This window comes from Phasianus colchicus, chromosome 3 (genome assembly GCF_987193195.1).
Source record: "Phasianus colchicus chromosome 3, bPhaCol1.hap1.1, whole genome shotgun sequence".
NCBI classification, from domain to species: Eukaryota; Metazoa; Chordata; class Aves; order Galliformes; family Phasianidae; genus Phasianus; species Phasianus colchicus.
Genome location: NC_143438.1, coordinates 57,143,514 through 57,162,287, shown reverse-complemented (window position 1 = coordinate 57,162,287; position 18,774 = coordinate 57,143,514). Strand labels below are relative to the sequence as shown.

The following is an 18,774-nucleotide window of genomic DNA, read 5'->3' as shown; positions in this document are numbered from 1 at the left end:
ATCAAATTTCAAGTTAGAATGGGGAAAAGAAATAAACATGCTGCTAATCAGAGTGAAAGTGTACTGTGTATCAGACCAAACAGAAAACAATCCCCCAGAGAACCAATATAAGAACAGGAAACCTCTGGCGTGATAAAATACCTGCAGTTGCTGCACTGATATGTTTTGTTGCACACAGAGGAGAAACGTTTTCCTCTATATCCCTTCCCCTTTTCTTTATTTTTTTAATTTAATTTATTTTTAACTTAAAAATACAGATTCTAGCTATGTGGTGCCTAATATTAACTAAAACACTGGTTTAACAAACAGAAAGTAAGAGATGTTAAGTTACCACACCTCAAACTTCCAAGAATGAAATAGTCAAATATGGCTAAGTAGAAATTACGTGTGGTCAGACAAGGTTTGCACTTCCCTCCAAAACCACTGCAATAGTATTTATAGAGTACTTTGGCAAAACTAACCGTATCGGTTCACGTAAAGAGTTTCCTATATTCAACTGATACTAAATCCAAAGTCCACTCTTCTGTTGTTTAGCCTCTAAGTTCCAGGGTTAAGATAAGTTTATTCAGTGCTCAGTTCCTTGATCTTTATGGGAACTCACGAATAACAGGGTAACAGATACAATGTTTATCAGCATAACTGATGACATGAGAGCAGTAGCTCTAGTAGGGATAGCAGATGGGGAGGGGACCAAGCAATGAGCAAGAAAGAAGTGTTATCTCTTTTTTTTATGAATCCACCATAGCTTTCTCCTAAATTTCTTGGTTTCATGTAATTTGCCCACAGTTAAAAATAAAGAAATAAGAGAACTCAGGAAGAAACACTGAAAATACCTAATGCCATCGTGGTAGCACAACAGTGTTATTACACTTGTAAAAGGATAAGAATAAAATTCTGAAGTCAAACATCACTTCGAAGTGATGTAGAATAGGATTATACAAACTACCGATTCTTTTCCCTGTTTATTCAATTGAATAAAAATACCAAAACACAAAGTTAATCCACACTAGACTGTAATTTTGTTAGCATTGCATAATAGACTTCACGTATTATGAAAACGTTCCAGATTCATGCAGTCAGTACCTTTGGCACTGATTTTAAATCTAGTCTTATATTAAACTAACATCTGGTTTCTGACCTTATAACACTTGCTTCATTTTATTACGGTCATTTGCCTCAACTGCATCCTCGAGACTTTTGAATCAATATCAACAATGAATTAATTCATTTTGCCAGCCCTCAGGCAACCGCATCTCCCATTTCCTCAACTTCTCTTCCACTGTATTTACCTTTTGAAGATAGGGGAAAAGGTCAAATAACATCTTAATTTGTCATAACAGAATAAATACTTTCAGCAAATTATTCAAAAGGATCATATGAAATAGAACAGGGAAAGAAGCATGCCAAAATGTTAACTATCTTAAAGAGAAGGCTCCCAAGTACTTTACAAACTTAAGTGTTGAGCAAACTATACATAAAAATATCATTTTCTTCACTAGTAAAGAACCTCTACTAATGAGAAACAGCAAGTTCATGTAAGCAAATCTCCATTTCCAAATGAAAATTTAGCCAAACCACTATACCAAGGAGAATCAAAAATTTTCCTAAGTATTCGGAAGTGTTACACTCCTTTGAGCAAACTCAAAGGATCACGTCCACATCGCAGTCTGAGCATATCTGCGATTCACATACATTTTGTGCATCTTTAAATTCACTGCTTTGGCCAATAATGCGAATGTGCCAAAGGTTCAGTAGTCCAGTATTTGCCCTGAGCTTTACAGATGTCAATAATTATAAGTAGCAGTAGGATCCTTCTTCTCTCCATTGTAAATGACTGGTACAATCACCATGGCACAGGAAAGTGGGACACCACCCACAAAAACGATAAGGTTCTGGGGCAAAGTCCTCTACACAACAGCATAGAAATCCATGGATACAAAGTCACCAAACTGAAGGACAAAGGGACTAATTTTTGCTAATAAAGAACACTTTTGGAACAGTTGCAGCATACTTGACACCTCTGCAGCAATCTCTCACTGTTGCCGGTCTTGCCAATTTACAAACCTACATCCCATCCTTCACTCCAGCACTACTCACCCACCTCCTTGCTCTCCCCTCCCTCACATATCTACACTTTTCCTCCCACACAAGGTGTAATTTGAGGTGTACAACAAACATTTCTACATCAGTCCAGAACGCCTTGTTCATACACACAGCGGTTTTACTCTGATACTGTTGATTTGAACACACCTGTCAATTTGCTTGAAGACAAAGCTGTGGCCACACAAGTTACACCGAGCAACCAGTTGCTCTACATGAGCTATTTTGCAGTACAAAACGTCTGCATTTACTACGTAATACATGAAAGAGAAATTAGTGAGCTTCTCCCAGTTTCACAAGAAGACATAGGGCAAAGTGAGTAGCTTTCTAACATTTAATAAAGTGCATTAAAATTTGGCTGTCTCTTAAATATCATCATCAGGCTATGTCCCAGGTATCTCTTCCAGCTGAAATCCATCAGTGTGCACCCTCCAGAAGCTGTATTGGAACGTATATTTGCCTTCCTTCATCCCATCTGAATAAAGTAGTCCTTATTACCCAGCCTCAACGTGCCTGACAAACATACAAACAAGGTATTGGTTAGGGAGAATCACCAATGGCTGCTATGACCGAGGGGAGATGGTGGTTACTAATAAACACGGCCTTCAATCAGTTAAAGATGTTGCTGGCAATAAAAACTCTTTTGCAGAAACGATGCCTTGCTTTGAGATGTACCTGTAACACAAATCTACTGCTATACTGTAAACAGAGGACTCAAAGACAATGGAATTATCAAAATATGTCCTTGAAAACAATCAAAAAAACCCACGGTGAAGGTTTTGAGGATGGCCTCATAGAAAGTATATCACTTCTTCTTTGAGTTTATCTTCTGTTTTCAGTGTGTTGTATTGAGGGAAAGGGGAGCAGATCATCAGTGTGTATTAGCTTTTGTTCTCCCAAATTCAGATAACTTTAACACTATGGAAGAAATCAAGTTAGAATTCTTATAACTCATTTTTAGCACTAATTAAGTTAGTTGCGATTAAAATACTGATGAGTGATTTCTATATCTGTGGATCTTAACTCTCTACTAGCCTGGTCATTTTCCATCCCATATTACTTTGCATCATGCTGCTTTTACCATGCTTCTCCATTGGTCAGGTCTTAATATGGCACCTCTTCCATGTGCAAATGCTGACACACACTCACAAACAAACTTGCCATTGAAACATAGCAATCTCACTACAATAGTATCACACTGTGACTTGGATGCCTCACTGTAGCACTGATTTTCACAAACAACTCACAAAAGAGGTATTTTTTTCCATCCCCCTCAAAAACCAACATATAATTCAGTCACAAAAAAGATTTACTTCTCCAGCAGACTATTTCATGTTTCATTAGCTGCACTGCCCCTGGCGTGTTGTATACTCAGGGAAACACTTCCCAAACACAGAACACTGTAGTGAGGTATGTAATTAAGTTTTAAGAATGAGCTCTGAGCTCGGATGAAAACCTGGGGTTAAATCAGTTGTGCTGATGCATACGAACGCTCTCGCCCAGACTGCAGTTCCTCTTGGAACTTTGCAAACCCTGGGCAAGTTTTCTTCAGTTGCAAAAGGAAGTTGCAATAGTTCTATAAAAATTAGTGTCGAGTCCGGTGTCAGTAAATTACAGTAGCAGAAACGATGTCTTGTGCTATTCAGACTTTACAGTAATACTAGGAGAACATTTAGCGCTAACTGTGTAAGCATTCATGACAGGAATCACCCAACCTTCTTCTCACTGGTGTAATTAGCAGAACAACCTTTAACTTCAAAGGTGTAATCCACATTCTGGCACTGGTCCATTTATAATTCATCCATTTAACTTAAACTCTATGTCAGTTCTATTCCTCTGGGAGCACCGAATCTAACATGTGCCCATTCTAGGTGACTTTCCTACCTCAGTGAACAGTTCCAAGCAAATGCCATAATTTGGGGTGCACATGAATGTGTCAGAGGATATTGTCTGAGCAACAGTTTGCTACAAACATTGAAAATAAAACTAGAAGAGCTATAATTAGAAGAGGTATAGCATAAGCAATTTCTGGAGTTTTTTTAGATGACGTCATTGAGATCAGGACTTTGTGAAGAGATAAAGACAGACGTAAATGTACCAAACAATCCAGAAGGAATGCAAAGTAGATCAGGGCTGAAAGCCCGGCACAGAAAGGCAGAAGCACACTTTACTAAAATCTTGTGAAACAACACACTCAAGCTGAGGTGACAGTAAAGAGGAATACATGCCACTGAACAAACATGGAATAAGAACCAACACTCAAGTTTCTAAGCATTCTTTTCACGTTCATTGCACGCATGAGCACAAATAAGTAGTTTCTCCAAAGTTAACTAAAATTAAATATTGCACATTCTTCCACCTTTCAGAGAGGAATGAGAACGGGAATTTGGAAACTCTTGAGAAAGGATTGTGAAGCACTGGCATGCCCAGGAATAACTGTGCACCTCAGATTGCAAACGTGTGCATCTTTGCAGGGGATCTTTCTCAACAGTAAAAATGAGAAAGGGGGAAAAAAAAAAGTTCTCCAAATCTTGTAAGAGCAGCTATGCAAGAACATTAACTTGATTTGAATCCTTTTACGTCTGGGATAAGTTGTGCTACACTAAGCAGAAGTTCTAAGCGAGGACAACACTTTTGTTTTATTCAGACTCGAAGAATCACGCAGCATTTGCTTAACATTTCCATTTCTTTCATTTTCAAAAATTCTTTAATACTTTGACCACTGCTACTACTTTGGCTGTGCCTGGACATTTTGTTTTCTCTCTCTAAAATCAACAGCGATCCCTTCACAAAGTATCAAGACCAACTCTGCACAGTATTTAATGTTTTCTGTTGTTCCTAGACCTGCTTAATGCTCATGAGCCTAGCAGTTGACTGCAGATGCCAACCTATCAATTATGACCAGAGTCACTTCCATTGAATCATGCTCTGATCCTGTAACTGACATCTCAGAGAAGCTCAGGCCAGGACTTCTTAAACAAAGTGCAGGACACAGGCTTTAACGAGCACAAAAACATATGATAATTTTAGCATATTTAGACTCGTGGTAAATGCAAGGTTCCTAAGAAGAATTATTTTCACATTCATACTACAGATTGCAATAATTTTACAGCTCTCTTATTACAACTGTACTGGCTGCTCATTAAAATTTATAACCTTTGTAATTTCAAATATGAAATACAGAGCTCACAGGCAAGCTGCATGGTTATACCTTAGTGAGAAAAAACCACAGGCAGTGCAAAAGCTCCATTGTTTATATACAACTTTTGCAGCTGCAATGTCTTCAGCATTCAGCTAACTTTCCAAGCAAGAACTAGGAATAAATCAGTATTTGTTCACAATTATCTAAGACCTGCTCAGGAAAACTAATGACTCCACAATGAACTTACATTTGAATCTCATACAATTAAGACCTGTGCAATGAAGACACTTTAATAATGTGGGAATGCACAGGAAGTTCTCAGGACTATACAAACCATATGAGAAAAGGTGAAGGGGAAATCCCTGAAAGGTCAGAAATGAGGTTTGATACTGGGAAATAAACGTAGAGGGAAGTTTGGAGAAACAAAGAGATAAAAGGATAAAAAATTATCAACAGCAAAGAATAAATAATAGGGTAGAGAACTTCAGACTCTAGGAAAACACATTTTCTCAATAGAGATGACAAGATACAGAATGCATAATAAACAAAACGGGTTGCACCACTGCTCAAAGGAGCAATGACTTTTCTGTGTCATACCATTCCAAACATCTTGATATTTTTATTTTTGCCAACGAAGCAAGGAAATCATATCAGGAAAAGACAAATTGCAAATAGTTAAATCCATTACAAACAAGAGCAATATTCACATCTCCAATTCAAATAAGGTATTAAAAAGCTAAATATTCCATTTTCTGACACATGAATCCAATACACCCAGACTTGTTTAAATGTTCCATCTAAAAAGGAAAATACCTCACTTGAAGGACCTTTTTCCCCCCACTTAACCACTCCCTGGGACAAACCACTTTCTTGTTCCACATAAGTTGGTTTTTCAAAGCTTGTACTGCTCTCTCAATGCTAACTCCATTACATTTCACTATCACTGAGGGGACAGAGTACCTGGGGCACGTCACCACCAGAGCACAGCCCAGAAGTACTGGAGTTTGAGCTGTTGCTATAGCACCACACACTCAGTGTGAAGCCTTGGTTTCTTCTTCCAGACCAGCATGCATGTTGATAAATCCATGCTTCTGCAATGAAACCAAGTAGGTTTACAAGGAGGATGAACACTGGCTGCAAAAGCCTTCATACACAGCACAGAAAATCTTCCTGCATACAAGAGAAATAAAACCTGATCCAGGAGAGCTAGAAACAGCATCACAGACAGCTGACAGCAGACAAAGGGGTAGCAGCCAACTCATAGGTTACATTTAAGAAGGAAATTAGCCTATTTCAAGTAAAGCTAAGAACACTTAAATCAAACGCAACTAATAGCCTACTCTAGAGACAGATGGTATCTATACATAATGCCAATTCTAGATAAAGGACTCTTCCTGGCCATCTATAGAACAACAGAGCTGCCCTATAAGGAAGCATAGGTTTCTGAAAACATTTCGAAGACCATATCAGTACTGTTGAGCCAGACACTCTGGGACTTCAGAGCAAGAGGCTGGAGGTACATATTTCTGGGCACTTATTCCCTAATAAGGCAGCACATGTAGATTACAAAAGACAACTAGATTATGCAAGGCACAGAGGCTTATATTGTGACAGGGGAAAAAGAAAAAGTTACTGCACAGAGATCCAAATCAAGAGATGAAATAAATGACCTATACCACCGACAGTCTCAAAAACAAAGCAGGACAGAAACAGAATGACACTGCTGAAATAAAATGATGTGGGAATTGAAAAGGAAACAGCAGTAGGAAGAGAGTACTGTTATGGCAGGAAAGAGACTGAAATATTGCTTTTTTCCAGAAAATTAGGAGAAAAGAAAAAAAAAGAAAAAAAAAAGGAGGAGGACAGCACATTGTTATTAACAGTATCATTCAAAGCAGTGTGACTCTAATGCTTTTCTATCATCTGGTGAGCGGTAGAGGGAAGGGAACTGCTACCAAGCAAATTAAGAGGGGGATTTTCAAAGGAAGTAAGCTCTCCTAGTCAGGCCCAGTTGCAGCACTGCTGTCTGGAGCCAATCAACCAGGTCATCTAAGTGCCAAGAGAAATGGGCTTACCATTCACCTTAATGGCACGGTGCTTCTTCACTGAGACCAGGATAGCTGCTTTAGTATCTTGCTCAGCCGGCGCGAGCACAGCTGGCAAGCGGCGACAGCACAGAGACCTTGTGGGACAGAGAAAGGAATACAAAGTGCCACGCTAGCAATCAAGCAGGAGAGTTGCTTAAAGGGCAAGTTCTTCTATACCCCTCCAGGGCTGTAACACTGCCCCTTCAGCCTTCCTATAGGTTAGCAGACCTTTGGCAATGTAAAAATGTCCCTGAAATCCCATTTGCATGCTTTGCTACCCCACAACTGCATGCCTCTTGCAAAGTTTTTTGAACAAACTGAACACAGAACATCCAACATCGGATTTCCTCTTTCTCCTGCCCATCCCCTTCCTGTGTGTTTGCCAAAAACTTTCACTTCCTCAGTGACACTGACACCAGTACTGACCATCATTTCAATTGTGTTCTCCAGCTGCCATCTGTCCGGACCTAAAACATAGTCACGCTAGGGCAATCAGCACTGACTGAAGAGGCTCAGATATCACATCAAAACACATGGCAGGGATGGAATTGCCCTGGAGAAAAAGAGCTTCCGTCCACTGAATCTAATGAATAAGAGACTCACGATGCTGGAGCTGGCAATTTCTATAAATGCAATGGATGTACTACTACCTAGTAGTTTTGTCATGCCAATGACAAAACTGGGAAATATTTTCATTATCAAAATAGATAGTAGGTCTGACCCATGACTGAGTTTTACTCTAACTTACAAATACATTAGCAAAACACGGGAATTGACTTCTAATGTTAATATTGTTGCAAGAACCTAGTATAGTCATATATGGAAAGAACAAACTCTGCTTACCAGTCAAATATTCTTACCTTTGCACTAACTTCTGTAATAACTTGTTGTTTCAGTTTATGCCCAAGAAGCAGCTTGAATATAAAATGCCATCAAAAAGAAAACAAATAAACAAACTCTCTATTCAGTCTCTCTAAAGCAGTCTCTATGTACTTATTTGTATAAACTAAAGAAGCAAACATAAAATAAGGCAAAATGTCAGTAGATTTACTGATGTAAATCCACTTAACAGACAATGAACTTGGTGACAAGCTTCCTGGAATGGCTTTCTGTTAAACCAACTAATAAGCAGTTAGGAACCTATCTCAGACAGAGTCCATTCCTTCCAAACTTTTCTCTGTTTCAGCAGGCTGAGCTTGCTAAAACAAAGAAAACTCTAAAAACTATCATTCCAGAAGAAAAGATGTATCCTGTACTTCTATCCATACAGTGAGCTACCTAATTTTTTAGTTTTAACATCTCACAGTTTGCTATTACAGGAACTTTTATATGATCTTTGTATGGCTTGGTCAAATGAATGTATAAAGTAAAAAGCAAGCCTTTGCATATCAGGTAACAAATTCTTCAATGCATCAACCACAATTCAGACAGGAAGAACTAGCCTGTCCTCATACAACATAGACCATAGAGGAAGAAGGTCACACTGTACAGACCATTTATCTTTTCAGTACTTTGAACTGACCATAGCATTGTGCAAATGTAGTATCAATTGTAGAATTGTGGTATCAATTGTAGATACTTAAGATGCCAGCACTTTGAAACAGACAGGCGATGCTCTCCTAAAGTAAAAGAGACTTTGGCCTGAATAGTGTTGGTTTTCCATTTTTCCCCCATAGAAATGAGATGAGTGTATCTGCTCATACACTCTTCACCTTTCTTTCATGTCCTCTTCCTCTCTCCAGCAGCGTTTGTCAGGATATCTTCTCTCTTCTGATGCTCAGCTGACAGAAACAACTAATTACTCACCCCAAAGAATAGTTCTTCAGGGTATGCTATGAACACAAGTATTTCTTAAGTACTTGTAGCAAATACTTCCAGCACAAGATGCAGTTCTGCCTTTATGTTTTGTACCATGAACCCACATCTTCAGAAAAGATGCCGAACACCACGGTGGGTGATTCAGCTTCAGAAATTACACCGTTTGATGACCACATCAACAGGAAACGTATTTGCATCACACAAAAATAAATAAGAAAGCACAGACCTTTGCAGCCTTCCCTGAAGAACAATTACCATTTAAATTTAAGCTAGGAACATACACAACACGGACAGTTACGTAGCATTTGCTTTCTGTTAGTAGAAGCTCATTTCTTTGGGAAGGTACTGTTGCTGTTTGTAGTAGGGCAGTCTCCTCCTACTTGTTTGTTTCACTACAGGCTGTTGGCCGTTCTCATTCCAATGTAATTTTATGTTGCTTATCTACACAGTTTCCTGCGGCATAGCTTGGTAAGTTGGGAAGTCTTTCTCTCTTCAGCGCTCCTACACTCACATGAAAGAGATCACACAAATAAATGAGAGAAATAAAGCAGCAGGTAAAGCAGCAGGAACTAACAGAAGTGGGAATATAGCCTGCAAGAAAAAGTAGGCAATGTTTATTCTACAGAATGAAGCTACTACTCATAGAGACAGAAATGCTCTAAGGATGAAATAACAGACTGTTTAACAGATATGCATGATTTTGTGCAATTATTTATAAACTCAGCTCCACAGCTCCATGAGGAAGTGTCACCAGCTCCACACCAACCTCACACAGCCCCGAGGATTCCCAGTCAGTGGATTCTCCTCTCATCCCCAGCATTATCACGTGACATCTTGCATTCTTTGGGGATCACTGGTGTTGATCAGTGCAACTCTGACTATAGATGTGTTGCCACAAGCAAAGTGCAAGGAATCCTACTCCATGTTTACTGTCCCTTCACCTTTTTCTTTTTTGAAACCTTCATGCTGTTCCTCATCTACTTGTTTTCTGTGCTCATCTAGTTTTGCAAAGACCTGCCTTTACAAAGAACTCTGTGAACCCCAAGAGTAAAATTGGCTCTACACTTCCCTGAACACGAGAAATAAAGTCATAGCTGCCCTTTGCTCAGAACACACATGTATGAAGAGGAGGAAGGAGGAAAGACCTTGCTCCCTCCTCAGATCTCCCAGCCTATCAACAAAAACAAAAAATTGGCTCACGGCCACTACGTTTCCTCTCAAAAACCTCAGTGATGTTCATTGAGATTCCAAACAACATGCAAAATACAGATAGAAAAATGCCTCCCTTTCAAAATGGAAATGGAATCACATCTCAGATTAAATGCTGTCCTTAAATGCTCCTGAGCAGCTATAGATAGGTCAAGCACGCCTCTCCGACATGCAACACAAGGAAGGCCAGCCATTGTATCTCTGGTCTTGTGAGTCACCACACCGCAGCTCCTAGGGCCTTGGACTATCTGCACTGCATGTTTTAAGAATTCCTTCCCACAATACCTGCTGCTGCCTGATGCTATTTACCTTACAAGAGCCAACAATTCATAGAGGGAGAGCTTACTTCAATTACACAGATAAAACAGAGAAAAAACAGTACATGAGAGAGCTGCTTATACATTCCCAAATACATGCAAGAGAAAACATCATATTTATGGAAATACATTTGAAAGGGTAACATTAAAAGCGAGGAATATTAAACATCTGAGAGGCAACTGGGTTTTACTTCATGTGTGCAAGTTTTGTAATTCATTGCACTGTCAGTAAAAGTCATTGCACAATTCTGCTGGTCAAAGGCACTTACAAGGCTTCAGCCTTTCCTTCATACAGAAACAAACCGGAAAACATATTTTATATATATATATGTATGTAAACAACCTCAATCTTATTTATTCAACAAACTGCGAGAGAAAAGCAGAATAACTTCAAGTCAGACAACTACTGTACTGACAAGAAAGTTCATTCTACACCATTATGGTTATATATATATATATATGTCAACATCATACAACTAAAATAGAACTCTATGTTATTAAGTCAATTCATTTCTAGCTAGTCTATAGCTCACAAAGCTGAAAAGGAGAGAGAAAAACACCACAAATCTCAGAAGAGAGAAACAGAATGAGAAATCTGTTGATCACAGAATTCATTAATTTTTAATCCTTGCCCAAGACTTTATAACATCCTATTTAACAGCATCAAAGTGATTTCTGCTGCAGCCTGTTGCTGCTTTTTCAGAGAAAGCTATGATTTTTCTCACACACCCTTCCAGTGTTGGTGGTGGTACATACTGTAAAGTCCTATCACAAAACATAAGCAGTGCCTTCTCTGCATTCAGTGCATTCAGCACTGGGTTTGAAACAAGTCCCATGATGTGATTCTCTTTGGTAAAACTGAGCTGTTTTACCAACACAGCTTAGCCATTTCCCAACAACAACAACAACAAATACTTTTTTAATAAGGAAAAAAATAAGTCTATAGTAGTACTGCGATCGGCATAGAATTACCCACCCATTGATACCTGCAACTAACATTATCTTGTCTAGATTACAAAACTCTTTCAGGTCACTTCCAATTGGCATTAGGTTGTGCTAAGATGGGACTGGTCAGATTGGGATTTTTTCAAAGGCGTGAGTGAAGGAAGGGCAAGGGATGAGGCACTGATCAGGGGGCTAAGGTGAAACAATAGAATAAGAACCTTCGTGCTCCCTATACACAGGGAGGGAAGTCATATCCATATGTGTGGATATACAGGATATATCCTGTATAGATGTGTATACACGTAGCTAAGCAAATTTTAAGTACTGATCTCTTCAGTTTCTCACGCCAACTGAGGTCAGTGGAGCAGGAGGACGAGTTCTCATGAATGCATTCACTGCCAACATGCAGAAGATGCAATTTCAACAGAAATGCCAAATGCAGAACTACACAGACCTAACCTGACACTCAGATCCAAAATCAAAATCAGAAGGAAGCCCCCAGCGACCACTCCTTGGGCACACAGCATCACCACGGTAGCAGCCAGCAGGAAACACCACATAAGAAACACCACAATGCCGTTTTCTTTTAAGCCAAAGTACGTCTGAGCGCACAGCGAAGGGGAAGCAGCTTTAAGCTGGGCGATGCTCCAGAAACTATTCCTCCTGGAAAAAGCAATTGAGGAGGAATACCCGGGGGCCACCTCCCCTCCTGAGGCTCCTTCAGACACCCGGCTACCCAGCTCCGAGCAGCCGCACGCAGCAAGCAGGGCACAGCGGCAAGAGGCAAAGCGTTCTTCTGAGACCCCAACTGCGACAAGACCCTCCGGGCTCCGCCGTCCTTCCGCCCTCCCCGCGCCCACGGAGCACCCCGGGCAGGAGCTCCTCGGGCCGGCCGGCTGCCCACCACCACCTCCTCCTACTCCCGCCTCCTCCAGCTCCGACTCCCGCCCGCAAAACGGCCCCTGGGCGGCGGAGGCACTTACTTGCCCGAGTGCGAAAGTTGGGAAGCAGCGAGGAAACTCCACCGTTCCCGGGAGCTGCCGGGCGTGAGCTGCGGAGCGCGGCGCTGCTGCCCCGCCGGCCGGGAGACGGGCGCAGCCGGCGGAGGAACTTCGCTCCGCTTCAGGCGGTTGGCTGGGAGGCTCTCAGCCTACTTCCTGGTGCGGGGCTGCAATTTGCATGCGGACGGGCTGGGGGAAAGCGCTCTCGGTAGGAAGGTGTGGGCCATGGTTGCTTCGAGGCCGGGCTCGCTGTCCCCTGCCAGCTGGGAGAGCCGTCGGCCGGGGGTTGTTCTGGGCTAAACAGGACGCGCTGGCACAGCCCCTTGTTGGAGTGGAGCTGCCCCGAGGCAAGGAAGCTCCTGGAGAAGCAGCAAAGTGCCGTGTGGAGAGAAGCGAGGTGGCAGGAGCCGTGAAAGGGACCTCTGCCTGGCACCAACCAGAGTATGGCAGCCGTGGCTGAGAGATAATTGTATGGCCTTCGTTATGTGTTATAATGGGGTGCAACAGTGCTAGCCCGAGAGATAAAACTTTAGAGGTTAATTGTTCCAACAACAGCCTTAAAAATCATGGGCAACTCTTCCAGAGGTTGGTTACAGTAGCCTCTAAGATCCATGGGGGCTGGAAGGCCAACTGTATCCTGGGCTGCATCACAAGAGGGTTGGCCAGCAGGGAGAGGGAGGGGATTGTCCTCCTCTTCTCTGCCCTTGTGAGGCCCCATTTGCAGTATTGTGTCCAGGTATGGGGCCCCCAGCACAAGAAGGACATGGAGCTTTTGGAGTGGGTCCAGAAGATAATCAGGGGGCTGAAGAACCTCTCCTGCAAAGAAAGGTTGAGGGAGTTGGGCTTGTTTAGCTTGGAGAAGAGGGGGCTGCAGGGAGACCTCATTGCAAACTTCCAGTACTTGACTGATAGGAGCTTATTAGCAGGAGGGGGGACCAACTTTTTACTTAGGCAGATAGTGTTAGGACAAGGGGAAATGGCTTTTAAGTAAAAGAGGAGAAGTTTAAGTTAGATGTTAGGATCTAACTTAATTCTTTACTCAGAGGGCGCTGAGGCCCTGGCACAAGCTGCCCAGAGAAGCTGTGGATGCTGCATCCTGGAGGTGTTCAAGGTCAGGTTGGATGGGGCCCTGGGCAGCCTGGTCTAGTGACTGGCAACCCTGCCCATGGCAAGGAGGTTGGAACTAGATAATCTTTAAGGTCCTTTCCAACCTAAGCCATTCTGTGATTCTGTGAGGACCGTAAAAGCTGGAAAGCTGGCTTGGAAGAAAACAAAGTACAAGTAAATAACGTCATTTTCATTTATATTTAAAGAATGGCTTACTAGTCTGTTGAAAAGTGAAATAAAATCACATAGATCAACAAAACCCCAAACAGGAAATAAGGGTGTGTAGACACACTGCCTGGAGGATGCAGCTGACCAGCACAACAAGAACTGGACTCAGGACATCATGTGCGTCCTGCCAGGCCACCTGGGCAAGTTCAAGTCATGGGGATTTCAAAGGCAGAAATTCAAACAAAAAGCGTTTATGCTTTCCACGTAAAGCATTGAAGACTGTGGAACAAGTTTGGAGAACAATAAAAATGGCAGTAGTGACAAGATGCACTAAAGTATCTCTGCATCCTTTTTATTAAGGCCACCAATAAGGCCCAACTAGGAGTAGAGCTGGTGAAGCCTTCCATCAGAGCATCCCTGAAAATATCCCAATGCAGCTCATACCCTGTGAGTTTAAGAGAAGAACCTAAATTGTTCCCAGGAAAGCAAACTGATAATGGAACATACAGATCTCGGGCACTGATCTGAAGGTCTGCATTTCACTCAACTAGAATGTGCTGCAGTCCTCTCTCTAGGCTGTGGTTTGAGCACCACTGCCTCGATCCCACAGAAAACTGTATTTGTAAAAGCAGTCAGAATGTGATTTGCCTCATTTCTAAATCAGTCCCGCATGTCTTGTTGCTAGTGTTCTCATGCTTCCCTTTTCCTCTACAGGATAAGTTCCTTGGTCTTGTATCTTGGAGAGGAGAAGTAGTGAATAGAGCCCACACTGGCCTGCTTTTCTTTCCCATTTCCTCTCTCCGCTTGCTTTAAAATTCACTTTCTCCCACAGAAGTATTAGTGCAAATAAAACAGAACTGAGTTTTATAAATGTATAATCTAGAGTCTAGAGATCTAGTAAAATGCAATCTCGCCTATAGCGTGAATAATTCAAAGAATCAAAAAACTTCAGAACTGTCCTCAGTGTCCTCCAGTATTAGATTCAGCAGGCATAGCAGAAACTAATCCGTTCTGCCCTGAAAGAGCTAATACATAGAAGAATTGAAGTAGAATAAATATATTGTACTTTCTAAGCAGAAAAAGACAGGTTGTTGGTATTATTTGAAATAAGTCACCTTTTTATGCACCTTAATTCCTTCTGGTAAGACAGATATGCACCAAGTCTACCTTGTACAGCATAAGCAGGAAAGGAACTCTCTTTAATTATATACTCATCAAGAGGGAAAAATAAAGACTCGCTTCAGCCTCCCTACATCTTTGTATCTACTGCTAGTCATGTATTTTAAAATGCCTTTGTGTTTAGATCAGGAAAGTTGGTGGGTATGGGGAACATAAAATGGAATGTGAAAGAAACTTCAAGCCCATCACTGCAGTGAAAGTCCTCGTAGAAAAGTCTTGAGTTCTGTCAGCCAGCTAGAGTTTATACTTGGCAATTTATTTTCTGCTTTGGGCAGGCTTGATTCCCAGACTATTGTTGCTACTACTGAATCAAACATGGCTGCAAGACAATTCTGTGCCAAGGCCAGCTGGCCCTGTAACAGCCCATGGTGTCCGCACTGTTAAACTCTCTTGGCATCTTAAATAAGGGGACTACATGCAAATTCCTGTTTGAATAGTCTCTGGCCCATGTTAACTTCCAGATCAGCTCTGGAAATTTTTGGAGAGTGATAATTGGCCTGGGCCAGGAATCAAGCTAATCTGTGTTCTTGGAGCTCCAAAGTACAGCAATGTTTCCTCAGGCACTGTTAATTACTATCGTATACATAAGCCTATAGAGTCTTTAACAATCCTATTATTCACTCTTGTAGGTGGCTACAGAACGAGTCATCGTTTGGGTTGTGTCTGGGAAAACGTGTTAGCACTAAATGTAGGGGACAATGTCTCTGACAGTAAATCAGATTTTATCACAGGCAATGCAAACAGCAGGCTTCAAAAAAAATGTGTCTCTCTCTGTTTTTGTATACTATCTGCTTCCACAGCTTCTGATTACTTTCTATGCTGTGCTTGAACACGAAAGCGGAGCAGTGATAGAAGAATGCTGGTTAGTCATGCAACCATAATTGTAGCATCCAGAGCAGTCATTTGAGAGATCTCAGGTTCAATCAATGCAAAAAAGCACGGAAAAGATCACTTTGTTCAAAAATAAGTTTACAGAGATTTAAATTCTTTGTAGAATGACGGGAAGAGAGATCAAAGATGCATGCAAAGCTAAAACAATAAATAATCTGGCTTTGTACACTAAAGCAGATTTGGAGCCCTGTTCTCATTTCATTGACAGCATAATATATTTTCTTCAGAAATTCTGGCATTTACATGGTCACTGCTTGCATTGTTTTTCTATATTTTATTTCTTCCTCGAGAGATTAACATTAAATAGTTAGAGCCCAAATTGTTACCCCTCTTTTGAACAAAGTAGTGAAGTAGTAGTAGATTTTTAAAGAAGCAGTAAAAAGTGAATTATAAAAAAAAAAGAGCTCCAATTCACATGGGTCTTTGCAAAACTTTGGGGGACAAAAAATAAACAAAATAAAAGCAATATGTTTTGGTATTCATTTTCCAATGCCTCCTTCCTTATTGTACCCTATGTTAGTAGGGGAAGATGCACTGAACATTGCAAGAAGAGTATTTTCAAATTTTGTTCAAAGAAATGTGCTTCTCTTGATGAAGACTTTTCAAAGAAAGTTAATGCACTCATATTTCTGGATATTATTCCACAAGTTCCTCTTCTCGTTTGCAGTTTGAAGCCTGGTGGAAAAAAAAATGAAAACAAAAAAACTTCCTAATTTCAATTTCAGTTCCACTGCAATTATTTGAAATGTGACCTGTCTTACTTTATGATTCAGATTTGCATGCTGAATTTTCTGGATGATTCAAAAACACTTTAGGGGATAATGGGCAGATCCCTATTCGGCTCGTCCTGCATTTGACCTGTCATTCAAGCCAACATGACATCTACTCGGTAGATTCAAAGAGAGGAATCTGTGTTTAATGCACAGCCCACTATGTTTTATTACACTGACATTTTTGGGTCATTAATCCTAAAGGCGCCCTTCATCTAGTTTATTCAAATTCCCATGAATGAGCCATAGTAATACAGCAAGTAGGAAAAGTTCTTACCTTGAGATACTCTAATTCTTGAAGTTAAGAAAAAGCTCCTTCTTCTGTATCTTTGCTGATCTTAGATATCTGATTCATCCACCATTACCTTTTTATTTAAATACACAGGAATCCTTCCCTCCTACCCCCCCAACTTGTTTCATGGCTGTGAGCAGAAAGAAATGCTCATCAGTGAACCAAAGCATGTTCAGCAGATAGCAAGTTTGAGAACTGGTTGCAATGAGCTTAGTTGTGTTTGTGGCACGGCACTCAAGAGTATCCTGATGGAGACTGAAAATGGCCTATGTGTATTCTGTGCACTGTCCGGATTGCCTTCCTCCAAGAAGTGGAAGAAGTGAAAGGTCTTCATTCTCATGAATATCATCTTGTTCAGAAAGCCAAGAAAGGCAGCCGACCTTCACAGCTCATTCTTCTAGGCAACAATAAGGGTGAGCTGGCAAACAAGCCAGTTACATGAGACCTTCACTTTCAAAGATTTGCAGATTCCTTTATTGGTCTGACAACACTATTAAAGCATGTATTTTACTTAGCACACAGTTCAGTGTCACGAATATTAAACTACCTGAAAAAAACAGCTTTGAGCTAATGACCAGCTAAGAGCAGGTGTGTGGTCATTAAAAATTAGAAAGATTACACAGTAGAGACATTTTTCTTAGAATGGATTTTTTTTGCAACCTTGAGCAGTGGGCCTTATGCCTGATCTCAGCAGACTGATCGGGCATCCAGACTGCATCTTCCTTGCCCTCTGTCACGTGAAATGTTAGTACAGAGGCAATGTGGTGCTTCTGGAGGTGGCTTCCAGAGAGAGCTGCTGCAGAAGTATATCTTTCCAAGATCAGCCAGTTTTCATGGAAAATTTTCTCACCAGAGTGCATCGGGCCACCATTGGCATTTCTGCTGTGCAACAACACAGTGTTTAAGCCACTCTTGAACAGCTGCAGTAGTAGTAGGAAAGCAGTCTTTTTTCCTGGCCACAGCAATGCGGTGATATGAAGCATCCCTTCACAGTGCAGTTTTTGTTTTCCTCTGGAGTAGCAGAGAGCATCAAGCAACATATGTGGACATGGAATTAATGAAGTCACTTGGTAGCACTGCTGAAAACATTTCGTACTGATCAAAATTATCATCCCTGTCCCCTTGTTCCCAAAGGTTTGTGAGAGCAGATCTTGTCTGGGACAGAAAACAGAGTGCCACTGAGCATCAGGAAGATAGTCTTTGTTATTTGATACCTAAAAACACTAATTTTTGCTTGTGCATTGCCAACCAGCCTTGGGAAGGTGACAGCTTCCTGTGTGAGCTGGGAGGTGTCACCCATGAAGGCTCAGCCTGTACATTCTGTGGCTAAAGAAGACGTGGGAAAGCTGTTCAGTCATGGCAGTGGTTGTTCAGCTGTTCAGCAGTGGCAGCACACTGGGGGGTGATTTCTTTATTCCTTGTCTCCTGACCTGGCAAATCTTTCATCAGGAGGATGGATGAAATGAGTCATGATGACATTACTGCTGTCCATTTGAACTGGCTGATTTGGCAAAGAATATGGCACTCACATCTTCCATATCTCCTGCTCATCTGATGGTGTGTAGCCATGTACAAACCTGCTGCTGGGCCCATTTAGGGCAATGGAGTTGCTCAATCACCCTAATATAGTATGAGTCCACTTCTTACATTTCACAGCAACCCCGCTGTTGCACTGCCACTTCAGGACAAGGCTTCAGCAAGGCTGTGCAGTGTGACTAAGAGGAAGCTGAAGGGTTGCTAAGCTGCCC

The 18,774-nt window shown here is 41.3% G+C and overlaps 1 protein-coding gene across 3 annotated transcripts in view; it reads right to left on the bottom strand.

Moving 5' to 3' along the window:
* The window catches only part of LYN (LYN proto-oncogene, Src family tyrosine kinase), a 48,423-nt gene extending 35,515 nt beyond the window's left edge, over positions 1–12,908 (bottom strand). The window contains exons 1-2 of one of the 3 annotated variants that reach the window (XM_090137601.1): positions 12,602–12,762; positions 7,318–7,424 (exon numbers count right to left, since the gene is read on the bottom strand). The gene's annotated coding sequence lies outside the window, so the exon portion shown is untranslated. Of the gene's footprint in view, positions 1–7,317; positions 7,425–12,601 lie in introns of all 3 variants that reach the window. The other 2 variants (XM_031612872.2, XM_031612871.2) reach the window with 2 other exon arrangements.
* Positions 12,909–18,774: the final 5,866 nt, after the last annotated feature.